This window comes from Erpetoichthys calabaricus, chromosome 5 (assembly GCF_900747795.2).
Source record: "Erpetoichthys calabaricus chromosome 5, fErpCal1.3, whole genome shotgun sequence".
In the NCBI taxonomy this organism is placed as follows: Eukaryota; Metazoa; Chordata; class Cladistia; order Polypteriformes; family Polypteridae; genus Erpetoichthys; species Erpetoichthys calabaricus.
In genome coordinates, this window is record NC_041398.2 from 243,303,501 (window position 1) to 243,317,857 (window position 14,357).

Consider the following 14,357-nt stretch of genomic DNA (forward strand, 5'->3'; position numbering starts at 1 on the left):
AGATAGATAGATAGATAGATAGATAGATAGATAGATAGATAGATAGATGTGAAAGGCACTATATGATAGATAGATAGATAGATAGATAGATAGATAGATAGATAGATAGATAGATAGATAGATAGATAGATAGATGTGAAAGGCACTCTATGATTATATATATATATATATATATATATATATATATATATATATATATATATATATATATAATATAGATAGATAGACAGATAGATAGATAGATGTGAAAAGCACAATATAATAGTTAGATGTGAAAGGCACTATATGATAGATAGATAGATAGATAGATAGATAGATAGATAGATAGATAGATAGATAGATAGATAGAAAGATGTGAAAGGCACTATATGATAGATAGATAGATGTAAAAGGCACTATATGATAGATAGATAGATGTGAAAGGCACTATATAATAGATAGATGTGAAAGGCACTATATGATAGATAGATAGATGTGAAAGGGACTATATGATAGATAGATAGATAGATAGATAGATAGATAGATAGATAGATAGATAGATAGATAGATAGATAGATGTGAAAGGCACTCTATGATTATATATATATATATATATATATATATATATATATATATATATATATACATATATATATATAATTAGATAGATAGACAGATAGATAGATAGATGTGAAAAGCACAATATAATAGTTAGATGTGAAAGGCACTATATGATAGATAGATAGATAGATAGATAGATAGATAGATAGATAGATAGATAGATAGATAGATAGATAGATAGATGTGAAAGGCACTCTATGATTATATATATATATATATATATATATATATATATATATATATATATATATATATACATATATATATATAATTAGATAGATAGACAGATAGATAGATAGATGTGAAAAGCACAATATAATAGTTAGATGTGAAAGGCACTATATGATAGATAGATAGATAGATAGATAGATAGATAGATAGATAGATAGATAGATAGATAGATAGATGTGAAAGGCACTATATAATAGATAGATGAGATAGAAAGATAGATAGATAGATGATAGATAGATAGATAGATAGATAGATAGATAGATAGATAGATAGATAGACTAGATAGATAGATGTGAAAGGCACTATCTGATAGATAGATAGATAGATAGATAGATAGATAGATAGATAGATAGATAGATAGATGTGAAAGGCACTATATGATAGATAGATAGATAGATAGAAAGATAGATAGATAGATAGATAGATGTGAAAGGCACTATATGATAGATAGATAGATAGATAGATAGATAGATAGATAGATAGATAGATAGATAGATAGATAGACTAGATAGATAGATAGATGTGAAAGGCACTATATAATAGATAGATAGATAGAAAGATAGATAGATATATAATAGATAGATAGATAGATAGATAGATAGATAGATAGATAGATAGATAGATAGATAGATAGATAGATAGATAGATAGATAGATATGCACTATACGATACATAGATCAAGATGAACATAAGTATATAATAGATAGATAGAAATGAAAGGCACTGTATAATGACAGAAGAGCACCTACTTTATGTCTTTCCCACTGTCATCCATCGTCCACCTGAATGACTTTCGTCAGCCATTCATCAGTCAGTTCTACTGAGATGAGAGTCTTAAACACACGTCTGCCGGCTGATTTTAAACAATTACCGATTATCTTTCACATGTTCTGCCTCATTCTGAGCCCGTGTTATTTCAGGCGCTCTACTTTCATATTCGTGTCTGTTTCACTGATATCATGGGGCTGTAATTTGTGTCCGGGCACATTGCAGTTCAAACAATGAAATGAAACAGATGAAATTCGTGTTGCTGATTAATTCCCTATGCTTGAGATGGGGCCTCTCGGGCCTTAATTTGAAAAATGACTTCGCTGGGAATTAAAATCATACTGGACACACATTTTCTTGGGGAAGTTTGTTTAGGTTTCGGCGACCTAATCAAATCCCATCTTTATGCAACGTGAGGGGGGCCCCAAGCTATCCTCTAACAGGATAAATGAGTGTGATAACCTCGTGGAGTCTGTTTATTATGGCAGAATCCAGTCTTCCTGGGAGAGCTCTAATGTCAGTTTTCCTCAGCTCAATTAGCCAAGAAATGAGCACACAATTATGAATTTGCTCCGTCTAAACAGAGATATCGCTTCATCTGAATGCATGCAGTGCGCACTTCCCCCTGATAGCTAGCGACTCTCCACTCTTCAGCACAAAAGTGTATTTAATCCCCCAGTCTGCGTGACATAAGGGGAGGCCGGAGTGGCGGCTCTGTGGCTGAAGGGTCTGTCCTGGTAACTCAAAGGTTGCTGGTTCAAATCCTGCCAATGACAGAAGGAATGCTGCTCTATTGGGTCCTTAAGCAAGGCCCTTAATCTGCTTGCTGTACAAAGAGCTGACCCTGCGCTCTGACCACTGAACTCCTTGTGTGTCGGGAGGGTAAGTTGGGGTATGTGAAAAAGTACAAATTCCTAATACAAGAAATTATATATGGCAATTAAAAGATTATAAATCACTAAAAGTAAAACACCTCACGAATGCCGGCATCCGTGAAGTGTGCCACACAGATCCAATAATGGATGGTGTAAGGGATGGCCGGCAGCTCAACCTGGATGGGACGTCCCGAGAATGGAAGGATGGGGGAAGGCAGCTACTTTTGGACACTGCCACCCCCAAGATGATAGATGGCAGCTCCCCTGGAGTGTAGCGGTGCCCCCGATTCCCACAGGGCATCCTGGGACTTGGAGTTCACTATCTCAGGCCTGTTGAGTGCCGTGGGTGCCTCCAGGGGGTGCTGTGGAAGGACTGAAGCAGTCGTGCTTCCTTTATAGTATTAGGAAGTCACGAGGACGAAATCCCCAAAGTACTTCCGGGCTGATTAAAGAAGTTGAATTCTCTTTGGGTCAAGAACTATATACAGTGCATCCGGAAAGTATTCAGAGCGCATCACTTTTTCCACATTTTGTTATGTTATAGCCTTATTCCAAAATGGATTAAATTCATTTTTTTCCCCTCAGAATTCTACATACAACACCCCCATAATGACAACGTGAAAAAAGTTTACTTGAGGTTTTTTGCAAATTTATTAAAAATAAAAAAAACTGAGAAATCCCATGTCCATAAGTATTCACAGCCTTTGCTCAATACTTTGTCGATGCCCCTTTGGCAGCAATTCCAGCCTCAAGTCTTGTTGAATATGATGCCACAAGCTTGGCACACCTATCCTTGGGCCAGTTTCGCCCATTCCTCTTTGCAGCACCTCTCAAGCTCCATCAGGTTGGATGGGAAGCGTCGGTGCACAGCCATTTTAAGATCTCTCCAGAGATGTTCAATCGGATTCAAGTCTGGGCTCTGGCTGGGCCACTCAAGGACATTCACAGAGTTGTCCTGAAGCCACTCCTTTGATATCTTGGCTGTGTGCTTAGGGTCGTTGTCCTGCTGAAAGATGAACCGTCGCCCCAGTCTGAGGTGAAGAGCGCTCTGGAGCAGGTGTTCATCCAGGATGTCTCTGTACATTGCTGTAGTCATCTTTCCCTTTATCCTGACTAGTCTCCCAGTCCCTGCCACTGAAAAACATCTCCACAGCATGATGCTGCCACCACCATGCTTCACTGTAGAGATGGTATTGGCCTGGTGATGAGCGGTGCCTGGTTTCCTCCAAACGTGACACCTGGCATTCACACCAAAGAGTTCAATCTTTGTCTCATCAGACCAGAGAATTTTCTTTCTCATGGTCTGAGAGTCCTTCAGGTGTCTTTTGGCAAACTCCAGGCGGGCTGCCATGTGCCTTTTACTAAGGAGTGGCTTCCGTCTGGCCACTCTACCATACAGGCCTGATTGGTGGATTGCTGCAGAGATGGTTGTCCTTCTGGAAAGTTCTCCTCTCTCCACAGAGGACCTCTGGAGCTCTGACAGAGTGACCATCGGGTTCTTGGTCACCTCCCTGACTAAGGCCCTTCTCCTCCGATCACTCAGTTTAGATGGCCGGCCAGCTCTAGGAAGAGTCCTGGTGGTTTTGAACTTCTTCCACTTACGGATGATGGAGGCCACTGTGCTCATTGGGACCTTCAAAGCAGCAGACATTTTTTTGTAAACTTCCCCAGATTTGTGCCTCGAGACAATCCTGTCTCGGAGGTCTGCAGACAATTCCTTTGACTTCATGCTTGGTTTGTGCTCTGACATGAACTGTTAACTGTGGGACCTTCTATAGACAGGTGTGTGCCTTTCCAAATCATGTCCAGTCAACTGAATTTACCACAGGTGGACTCCAATGAAGCTGCAGAAACATCTCAAGGATGATCAGGGGAAACGGGATGCACCTGAGCTCAATTTTGAGCTTCATGGCAAAGGCTGTGAATACTTATGTACATGTGCTTTCTCAATTTTTTTATTTTTAATAAATTTGCAAAAACCTCACGTAAACTTTTTTCACGTTGTCATTATGGGGTGTTGTATGTAGAATTCTGAGGAAAAAATGAATTTTAATCCATTTTGGAATAAGGCTGTAACATAACAAAATGTGGAAAAAGTGATGAAGCGCTGGGAATACTTTCCGGATGCACTGTAAAGGACTGCTGAAGACCCAGCAAGCGAGCTGGAGTCGGGTGGAGGAGAAAATAGAGAGAGAATTGTGATTTTTATTGTGTTAATTACCTGTATTATTGTGGCTGTGGTGCTTAGGGAGCACTGTTTATAAGAAGAAAAGAATTAAACAACTTCTTGGTGCTTTTAAACTGTGTGTCTGTCTGTTGGGTTTAAATGGGCAACAGTGACCCCTAGCGTCCACAATGGATACACAGATCACACACACAACTTTCAAAGGGTGCAATCAGACAAGAAACTTTGATTTATTGCATGTAGTGCCCTTCAATAAAACCCCACAAAGTAGAGCTCACTAATCCCTTCAGCGCCCCCTGGTGGCACCCACAGAATGAAGCAGGGCTGACCCAAGAACAACAGTTCCCAATATGCCCTGTGGGTATCCGTAGTGTAACCATTGGTTAGTCTTCGCATCAGCACTGAAAAGTCGAAGATCATGACCATCAACTGAAGGACCAGCGCAGGAATCAAGATCGAGAATAAGCTAGCAGAGGAGGTCAAACAGTTTACATACCTCGGGAGCATTGTGGCCAAGGACAGCGGCACGGACGTGGACGTCAGCTACAGAATTGGCAAGGCCTCAGCAGTCTTCCAACGCCTCCGCCAAATTTGGGCATCAGCATCGGTCAGCACACCCATCAAGATATGCCCCCTCAACACCATTGTTATTCCGACGGCCATCTATGCTAGCGAGACGTGGAAACATACGAAGCGGGTCGCTGGAAAGCTGAACACATTCCAACAACGCTGCCTGAGAAAAATTCTTCAAATCTCCTATCGCGACCGCATCACAAATGATGAAGTTCTAAAAAGAGCAAACACTTGCCAACTGGAAGCGATTGTCGCCGAGCGCCGAATGCGCCTTGCAGGGCATGTTCTCCGTCTACCAGAAAATCGGCACCAGAAGACCGCGATGTACTGGGTTCCCCTGGGGGGAAAAAGGAATATTGGACGACCAAAGATCACCTGGAGAAGAACCCTGCATGAAGACTTCAAGAACATCGACATCAGTTGGCAAAATATGAATGCTATCGCTGAGGATCGACCTCGTTGGCAGATGCTTGTTGCCCGATGTGTGGAAATGCACGGGAGGAACTAAGTCTAAGTCTAACCATTGGTAGTGAGGTTGCCACTGTAGATGCCACACGGGCTAGATGGGCATCCCGGCCACGAAAGGAAGCTGACCCAGAAGGAAGAGATGGACGGACAGCCCCAATAAAATTAGGGCAATTACTAGGAAACCATTATTCATCCAGCACGCTAGATGGGAGAAGTCTAGGATATCCACAGCCAGTGGGAAGCCAGCAGGGTATGCTGGGAAATGTAGCCCTGCTGGGGTCACGGGGGTCTGCAAGAGGGCATTGCTGGGAAAGAAATTCCCTACTCTAATAATGGACTTCCGTGTGACCTGGAAGTACTTCCATCGGACAATCTCCCTGGCACTGAAAGTAGTCCCGGGTCTGTAATAAAAGGGACCGCACTCTCTTATTCAGGCGAGTCGGAGCTGGGTGGTAGAGAGGCAACACTTGACTGGAGGAGGGCAGTGCGGTGGTGAGAGAATTATTGTAGAAAGGGAGAAGCCAGTGTTTTGTGTTTATGTAAGACTTTTTGGAGGTATTTAAAATAAAACCTTTGTTTATTTGGATAAAGGACTGCGTTTTTGTGATCGTGTTGGGGTTTGGGCAGGCTGATACCTGGGTGTCCATCACACCACCTAGCATATTGACCTGAATAACTTGTTTTCCCCTGTGCTTCCATCATAACTGGAGTCCCAACCGGGTAAGAATCCTGGTACAGCTCCGGATGGGATGCCAGTCTCCGTGTGACGTCTCTATTACAGGAATATGGTTTATAGTCAGAAAAGAAAAGTGTGATAATGGACTCTTTGAGGAGGAACATAACAAATATAAAAGGCGCCGGCTTTCAGCCTAGTTAACTAAATCCCAGCATGCACCTGAACGTTACGCCATCCCCTGCACTTTCTAACTTGCTGTTTTTTATTTTATTTTTTTTCCCTGCCACAGTGCCACCCCGTCTATAATCCTCCCGCAGAGACTTTATCTAAGCAAAGGCCAAGACCTGAAGGAGACAGAATGAAATTCAGTCCATGGTCACCAAAACAGAGCCATGTTTGGCTTGGAAGGCCCTTTTGCTCTCCTGTCATAAATATCGGATTTTGTCGGATGGTCTTTCAGCCAAGGGGTTGGGGGCCATTTGTGGCACGGAGGGAGAAGTAAAAAAAAAAAAAAATCACTGGGCAAACTGTATTCCCTCATACATACCGTGCCCTCCATAAGCTTTGAGATAAAGACATATTTCTCCTTCATTTGCTCCAAACTACAAATCCAACAATTCAGACAGCGTGATCAAAGTGGTGTGAATGTCGTGGATCGCAGTGAGCGGAGGGAGTGCTGCTTGTCTGTTTTCACCACCCGCTGCCGAGCTTGGCGATCCTGAACTGAGCAGCGGCTGTAATGCATCCTATGTAATGGGATCCCAGAGCCCACCTGTAGAATCCGCACAAGGTGACATCCGGACCTAAGGAAGTAGGGGCATTGTCGGGCTGCTATGTGACTTGACCGTTTAATGTCATCAGTGAGGGTCACCTCAAGGAGCAGCCTTAACCCGCTAACCTGCTCCACGGCCTCCCCTCTGATGTAAATGGGATGATGCTCCCTTACCTGCTTGTGGAAATCTACTGTTCGCTCCATGGGGTCCCATTCTGCCGGGAGTCGGACCTCCCCTCTGTCGGCCATCTCGTCGTCCTTGCTAATCAGACTGATTACGGTGGTGTCGTTTGCTGTTAGAGTTGTACTCTGCCACACAGTCATAGGTGAAGAGAGAGTAAAGGAGGGGTCTCAGTGCGCAGCTCTGCAGGGTGCCAGTGATGATGATGGATGAGGTTTTTAATAACCAATAACTGCCAGTGAGGAAGTCCAGGGCCCAGTGTGGCAGATGGCTGGGGCTCTTGCCCACCCGGGACTCCTGGAGGACAGGGAAAGGAATAATAAGGGGCATGAGAGGGCAGTCGCACCCACGGTATCGGCGTTTGGAAGCTCAACCCTGATTGGGGCCCGTGGCTACTGCCAAGGGGGCACCCAGATGATTACAGAGCCCTGGACTGCAGCACTTCCGCCACACCAGGAAGTGCTGCCGGAACAGGAACCAGGTTCACCCAGAGTGCTTCCGGGTGCCCAGGCAGGACTTCCACCACACCAGGAAGTGCTGAAGGAAGGTCATCATGGAGCACATCCAGGTGAACAATAGAAGTCCATTCGAGGAGCCGGAAGGTCAGAGCTTGTTGGAGAGGAGTGGAGGCGGCAGAGAAGAATAGAGAAAAGGACGGAAAAGAGAGAAGAAGAAAGAAAGGACTGTGAGCTGTTTGTGGCTGATTAACGCGTTAACATTAACAATCCTGACGAGAACTGGCCATTCAGCCAAACAAAGCTTGCCATTCCTATCCACTTATTTCTTCCAAAAAAACATCAAGTCGAGTTTTGAAAGTCCCTAAAGTCTTATTGTCTACCACACTACTTGGTCGCTTATTCCAAGTGTCTATCGTACTTTGTGTAAAGAAAAACTTCCTAATGTTTATGTGAAATTCACCCTTCACAAGTTTCCAACTGTGTCCCGGTGTTCTTGATGAGCTCATTTTAAAATAACAGTCTCATTCCCTGTGGTGGGCTGGCACCCTGCCCGGGGTTTGTTTCCTGCCTTGCGCCCTGTGTTGGCTAGGATTGGCTCCAGCAGACCCCCGTGACCCTGTAGTTAGGATATAGTGGGTTGGATAATGGATGGATGGATGGATAGTCTCATTCCACTTGGCTAATTCCCTTCATAATTTGAAACACTTCACTCAGGTCTCCTCTTCATCTCTTTAAGGCTCAGCTCTTTTAATCTTTCCTCATAAGTCATGCCGTGTAGCCCTGAATCAGCCGAGTTGCTCTCTTCTGGACCTTCTCTAGTGCTGCTATGTCATTATGGAGACCAAAACTGCACCCAGGACTCCAGATGAGGCCTCACCAGTGTGTTATAAAGCTTGAGCAGAACCTCCTGTGACTTGTACTCCACACATCAAGGCGCTATATAACCTGACATTCTGTTAGCCTTCTTAATGGCTTGTCTGTCAGTTGATAGCTTAGAGTCCACTGCGACTCCTAACTCCTTCTCTTAAGGTGGACTGTCGATTTTCCCACCGCCCATTGTGTATTCAAACCTCACATATTTACTTCCTATGTGTAATTCTTTACATTTACTGACATTAAATTTCATCTGCCAAAAATCTGCTCAAGCCTGTCTGCTGTCCAAGTCCCTCTGTGATGATATAACAGATTCCAAATTATCTGCTAATCCACCCAGCGTGGTATCATCTGCAAACTTCACCAGCTTGTTCTTTATATTCCTTTCTAAATCATTTATATATATTAAAAATAGCAGCGGCCCCAGCACTGCCCCCTACTGGTCACCACTCTTACCATCGGCCAATTCTGATGAGGTTCCTCACACCATCACCCTCTGCTTCATGTGTCTGAGCCAATTCTGCACCCATCTAAAAGACATCACCCTGAACTGCCACTTCTGTTAGTTTGATGCCCAACCTCTCATATGGCACCTTATCAAATGCTTCCTGAAAGTCCAGATAAATAATCTCATAAGCTCCTTTTTTTGCCGCCTCATAGAATTCCAGCCTGTTAGTACAACATGACCTCCCTCTTTTAAACCCATGAAGATGGCTCACTGACACTCCTGTTCATGCCAGGTGTTGCTCAATCTTATCCTTAATAATCCATCCATCCATTTTCCAACCCGCTGAATCCAAACACAGGGTCACGGGGGTCTGCTGGAGCCAATCCCAGCCAACACAGGGCACAAGGCAGGGAACCAATCCCGGGTAGGGTGCCAACCCACCGCTATCCTTAATAATTCCTTCCATTAATTTTCCTGTGATGCATGTTAAGCTTACTGGCCTATAGTTGCTTGGATCTGTCCTGTCACCCTTTTTATACAACGGGATGATATTTGCCATTTTCCAGTCCTTCAGAACCTCTCCAGTGCGCAGTGACTTCCTAAAAATATGTGTCAAGGGTTTATATCTGTACTCACCATCCTCCTTAAGAACTTGAGGATAAATATTATCTGGTCCTGGTGATTTGTTTGATTTCATCTTATTTAATCTGAGCAGCACTTCTCCTTCTACAATTTCCAAATACCTCAGTACCTCCTTAGTAGAGGGAAGAAGAAATAAACTTGAGTGTTTTTGGACTTCTGTGGTCTGTCTGAGGGCGGCACGGTGGCGCAGTGGGTAGCGCTGCTGCCTTGCAGTAAGGAGAACTGGGTTTGCTTCCCGGGTCCTCCCTGCATGGAGTTTGCATGTTCTCCCTGTGTCTGTGTGGGTTTTCTCCCACAGTCCAAAGACATGCAGGTTAGGTGCATTGGCGATCGTAACTTGCCCCTAGTGTGTGCTTGGTGTGTGTGTGTGTGCCCTGCGGTGGGCTGGCGCCCTGCCTGGGAGTTGTTCCTGCCTTGCACCCTGTGCTGGCTGGGATTGGCTCCAGCAGACCCCCGTGACCCTGTGTTAGGATATAGCGGGTTGGACAATCACTGACTGGTCTGTCTGTGTTGAAGGGCTGATCTTCCACACCAGTTACACAGTGAAGAGCTGAGCTGTGCCACAAAGAGCGAAGCAAAAAATGAGCAATGCCCACTGTCTCCTACATCACATTGCATAATCCCCCTCATCTATCCAAATCACCACGTTTTAAATGATGATATCAGTCCAGCTAATTGCGCACCAGACAGTCCCCCATTTCAAATTACCAAGATACCACACTATGGCTGGTGGTCCGTCTGGCCCAGCAGGGAACTTTGGCTTCACGGTCTTGTGGAAGTGAAGTTCTTCAGTTTCATTAATCAATTTTATTATTGTTTTTTCTTTTCACAAGTTGTCTACTTCAAGCAGCAGACTTCGACATTCTGTTCAGTTTTATCACCGACAGCTGGAATCACAGAAATGCCTGCCGCTGAAGGTTTGAGCCCAGTGCCGGTTTCTCATTCCAGAGATAAGGACACGTTTAAGGAGGTCACTTTGGTCTCAGAACACGGGGCGGTTAAGGACGTTAAGATTAATGGCTTGTGACCTTCCCCAGGCAGCGCTTCAGCCACAATACAACCCCCAAACGCACCCCTCACATTCCTTATCGGGTGGCATTCCATTCAAACAAATCCAGAGAGTACAGGGAAATTCTTCTCACTTACAGTGGCATGCGAAAGTTTGGGCCCCTTTTGCTTAAAATGTCTGTTCCTGGGAGTAGTTAAGTGAGCAGAAGATGTACTGATCACCAACAGGCGTCAAGTTCAAGATGGCACATTTTATACACGATTAGTGTATTGTTTTTGTTTTGTACAGTGGAAAAAGAAAAGGAGCACCGTGCAAAAGTCTGGCCCCCTCCCAAGATATTTAAGATCTCAGATAACTGTTCCTAAGGTGGTCTCAGACCTTCACTCGCTCATTAGGGGGCCATGGCTTATTCACAGTCATCATTAGGAAACCCCCCAGTGATGTTAATGTCAAAGCTGTATAAATTCTCGGACCCCTCAAATCATCCCAGCAATCAGCAGCCATGGGCTCCTCTAAGCAGCTGCTTGGCACAAGAATTGAGGCTCACAAACCTGGTATTGATATTGGTATTGTATGAGGAAGTCGGGAGTGGCAGAGAAGTACGTAAGAGTTGTACAGGATATGTACGAGGGAAGTGTGATGTGGTGAGGTCTGCGGTGGGAGTGATGGAGGTGGGATTACATCAGGGATCGCCTCTGAGCTCTTTCTTATTTGCAGTGGTGATGGACAGGCTGACAGACGAGATTAGACAGGAGTCCCCGTGGACTTTGATATTTGCTGATGACATTGTGATCTGTAGTGATAGTAGGGAGCAGGTTGTGGAGACCCTGGAGAGGTGGAGATATGAGAGGAGAGGAATGAAGATCAGTAGGAACAAGACAGAATACATGTGTGTGAATGACAGGGAGGTCAGTGGAATGGTGAGGATGCAGAGAGTGGAGTTGGTGAAGGTGGATGAGTTTAAATACTTGGGATCAAGAGTACAGAGTAATGAGGATTGTGGAAGAGAAGTGAAGAAGAGAGTGCAGGCAGGGTGAAGTGGGTGGAGAAGAGTGACTGGAGTGATTTGTGACAGATGGGTATCAGCAAGAGTGAAAGGGAAGGTTTACAGGACGGTAGTGAGACCAGCTGTGTTATATGGGTTGGAGACGGTGGCACTGATCAGAAAGCAGGAGACCGAGCTGGAGTTAGCAGAGTTACAGATGTTAATATTTGCATTGGGTGTGACGAGGATGGATAGGATTAGAAATGAGGACATTAGAGGGTCAGCTCAAGTTGGACGGTTGAGAGACAAAGTCAGAGAGGCGAGATTGCGTGGGTTTGGACATGTGCAGAGGAGAGATGATGGGTATACTGAGAGAAGAATGCTAAGGATAGAGCTGCCAGGCCTAAGAGAAGGTTTATGGATGTGTTGAGTGGGGACATGCAGGTGATGGGTGTAACAGAACAAGATGCAGAGGACAGAACGATATGGAAGAAGATGATCTGCTTTGGCAATCCGTAACGGGAGCAGACAAAAGACGAAGAGGAATTGTATAAAAACTAAACTTGCCATAACCCACGCACATTTACGCCAGAACACCCCCCCACCCCCACACCCATTGCATGTGTTCTGCTCGGTTTTGCAAACTGACTAGCACCCAGCTTCATAGCAGTACTACTGTTCCTCTGTGGTTTCCCCTTCTTTTTTAGATTCACATCCCTGATACGGCTTTATCAAACACACTGAAATTAACCGCATATCATTTATAAATTTAAGGCATTTGATTGTAATCAACCTGTAACCATATAATGGTCCACAGAATGGACAAACTATTCCAAATACCACAGATAATTTAGCGTTGTTACTCCTAGTGCACCACTCATGAGTATTTCAACCCACTGTACCTGAGTGTGGAATCACAGCAGCTGATCGGAAAGCTCTATGGCGGGCTGTGCAGAGAGCGCAGAGGATTATCGGGGTACGGCTTCTAGCTCAAACTGCCTTAGCCGTGTGCACAGTCTATTTGAACTTCCGCCATTCGGCAAACACTTCAGAGCCTTTCCTGCATAAACCTCGCTATTCAGAAACAGTTTCATCCCAAGAGCTCTAAACACACTCAATCAGCGCTCTCGTTAGAACTGTTTGTACTTAGAATTCCAATAACCTCGCTGTAAACTTGCACTACAGTTGTAATATTGCACAACCTGAGCCGCTTTTACACTATCTGCACAATATGTACATGTACAGTGGGGAAAATAAGTATTGAACGGTCAACCTTTTTCTCAGTGAATATATTTCTAATGAGGCAATTGACATGAAATTTTCACCAGATGTCGGTAACAACCCAAGTAATTCATACATACAAAGAAATCAAAACAGATAAGTCCATAAATTATGTGTAATAAAATGAAATGACACATGGAATAGGTATTGAACACGCTTGCTGAAATTTATTCAATACTTAATAGAAAAGCCCCATTAAAAATATATTTAGTGAGAAAAACATTGATGTGTTCAATACTTATTTTCCCCGCTGTATACAAGTATTGCACTTATACTTTCATATTGTATATTTTTCATTATTTTTTATCAAATTATTATTATTGTTATTTTATAATTTTATAAGAAAATATGTTTATGGAGTATTTGCATATTCAATCTCATTGTGCCATACAATAACAATAAAGGAATTCAATTCAATTCAATTCAATTCAATTCAATTCAATTCAATTTAGGGGCGGCACGGTGGCGCAGTGGTAGCGCTGCTGCCTCGCAGTTAGGAGACCTGAGTTTGCTTCCCGGGTCGTCCCTGCGTGGAGTTTGCATGTTCTCCCCGTGTCTGCGTGGGTTTCCTCCGGGCTCTCCGGTTTTCCTCCCACAGTCCAAAGACATGCAGGTTAGGTGGATTGGCGATTCTAAATTGGCCCGGGTGTGTTTGCGTGTGTCCTGTGGTGAGTTGGCACTCTGCCCGGGATTGGTTCCTGCCTTGTGCCCTGTGTTGGCGGCGATTGGCTCCAGCAGACCTCCGTGACCCTGTGTTCGGATTCAGCGGGTTGGGTAATGAATGGATGGATGGATGGAATTCAATTTAATAAAGAGAGTGTATATTAAACCTATACAGTTTAAGCAAAAGAAGATCAAGAGGAGACCTGACTGAAGTGTTTAATATTATGAAGGGAATTAGTGCAGTGGATCGAGACGGTGACTTTAAAATGAGTTCATCAAGAACACGGGGACACAGCTGGAAACTTGCTAAGGGGAAATTTCACACAAACATTTGGAAGATAGACACTTGGAATAAGAGACCAAGTAGTGTGGTAGAGAGTATGACTTTAGGGACTTTCAAAACTCCACTGAAAGAAATAAGTGGATAGGACTGGCAAGCTCTGTTGGGCTGAATGGCCTGTTCTCGTCTAGAGTGTTCTAATGTATTTACAGATGAAGACGACTGGCTTCTAAGTCGATGTAGGTTTCCAAGTGCTATCTTCTTGGAGCTCCGGATATCATTTTTAAAGCGAAATGCATTAAAAAGTATGTATATTACATTATAGACTACATTTTTAACTTCATTTAAATAATGTATACTGTTAATAATTAAACATGTTGTCACCACAT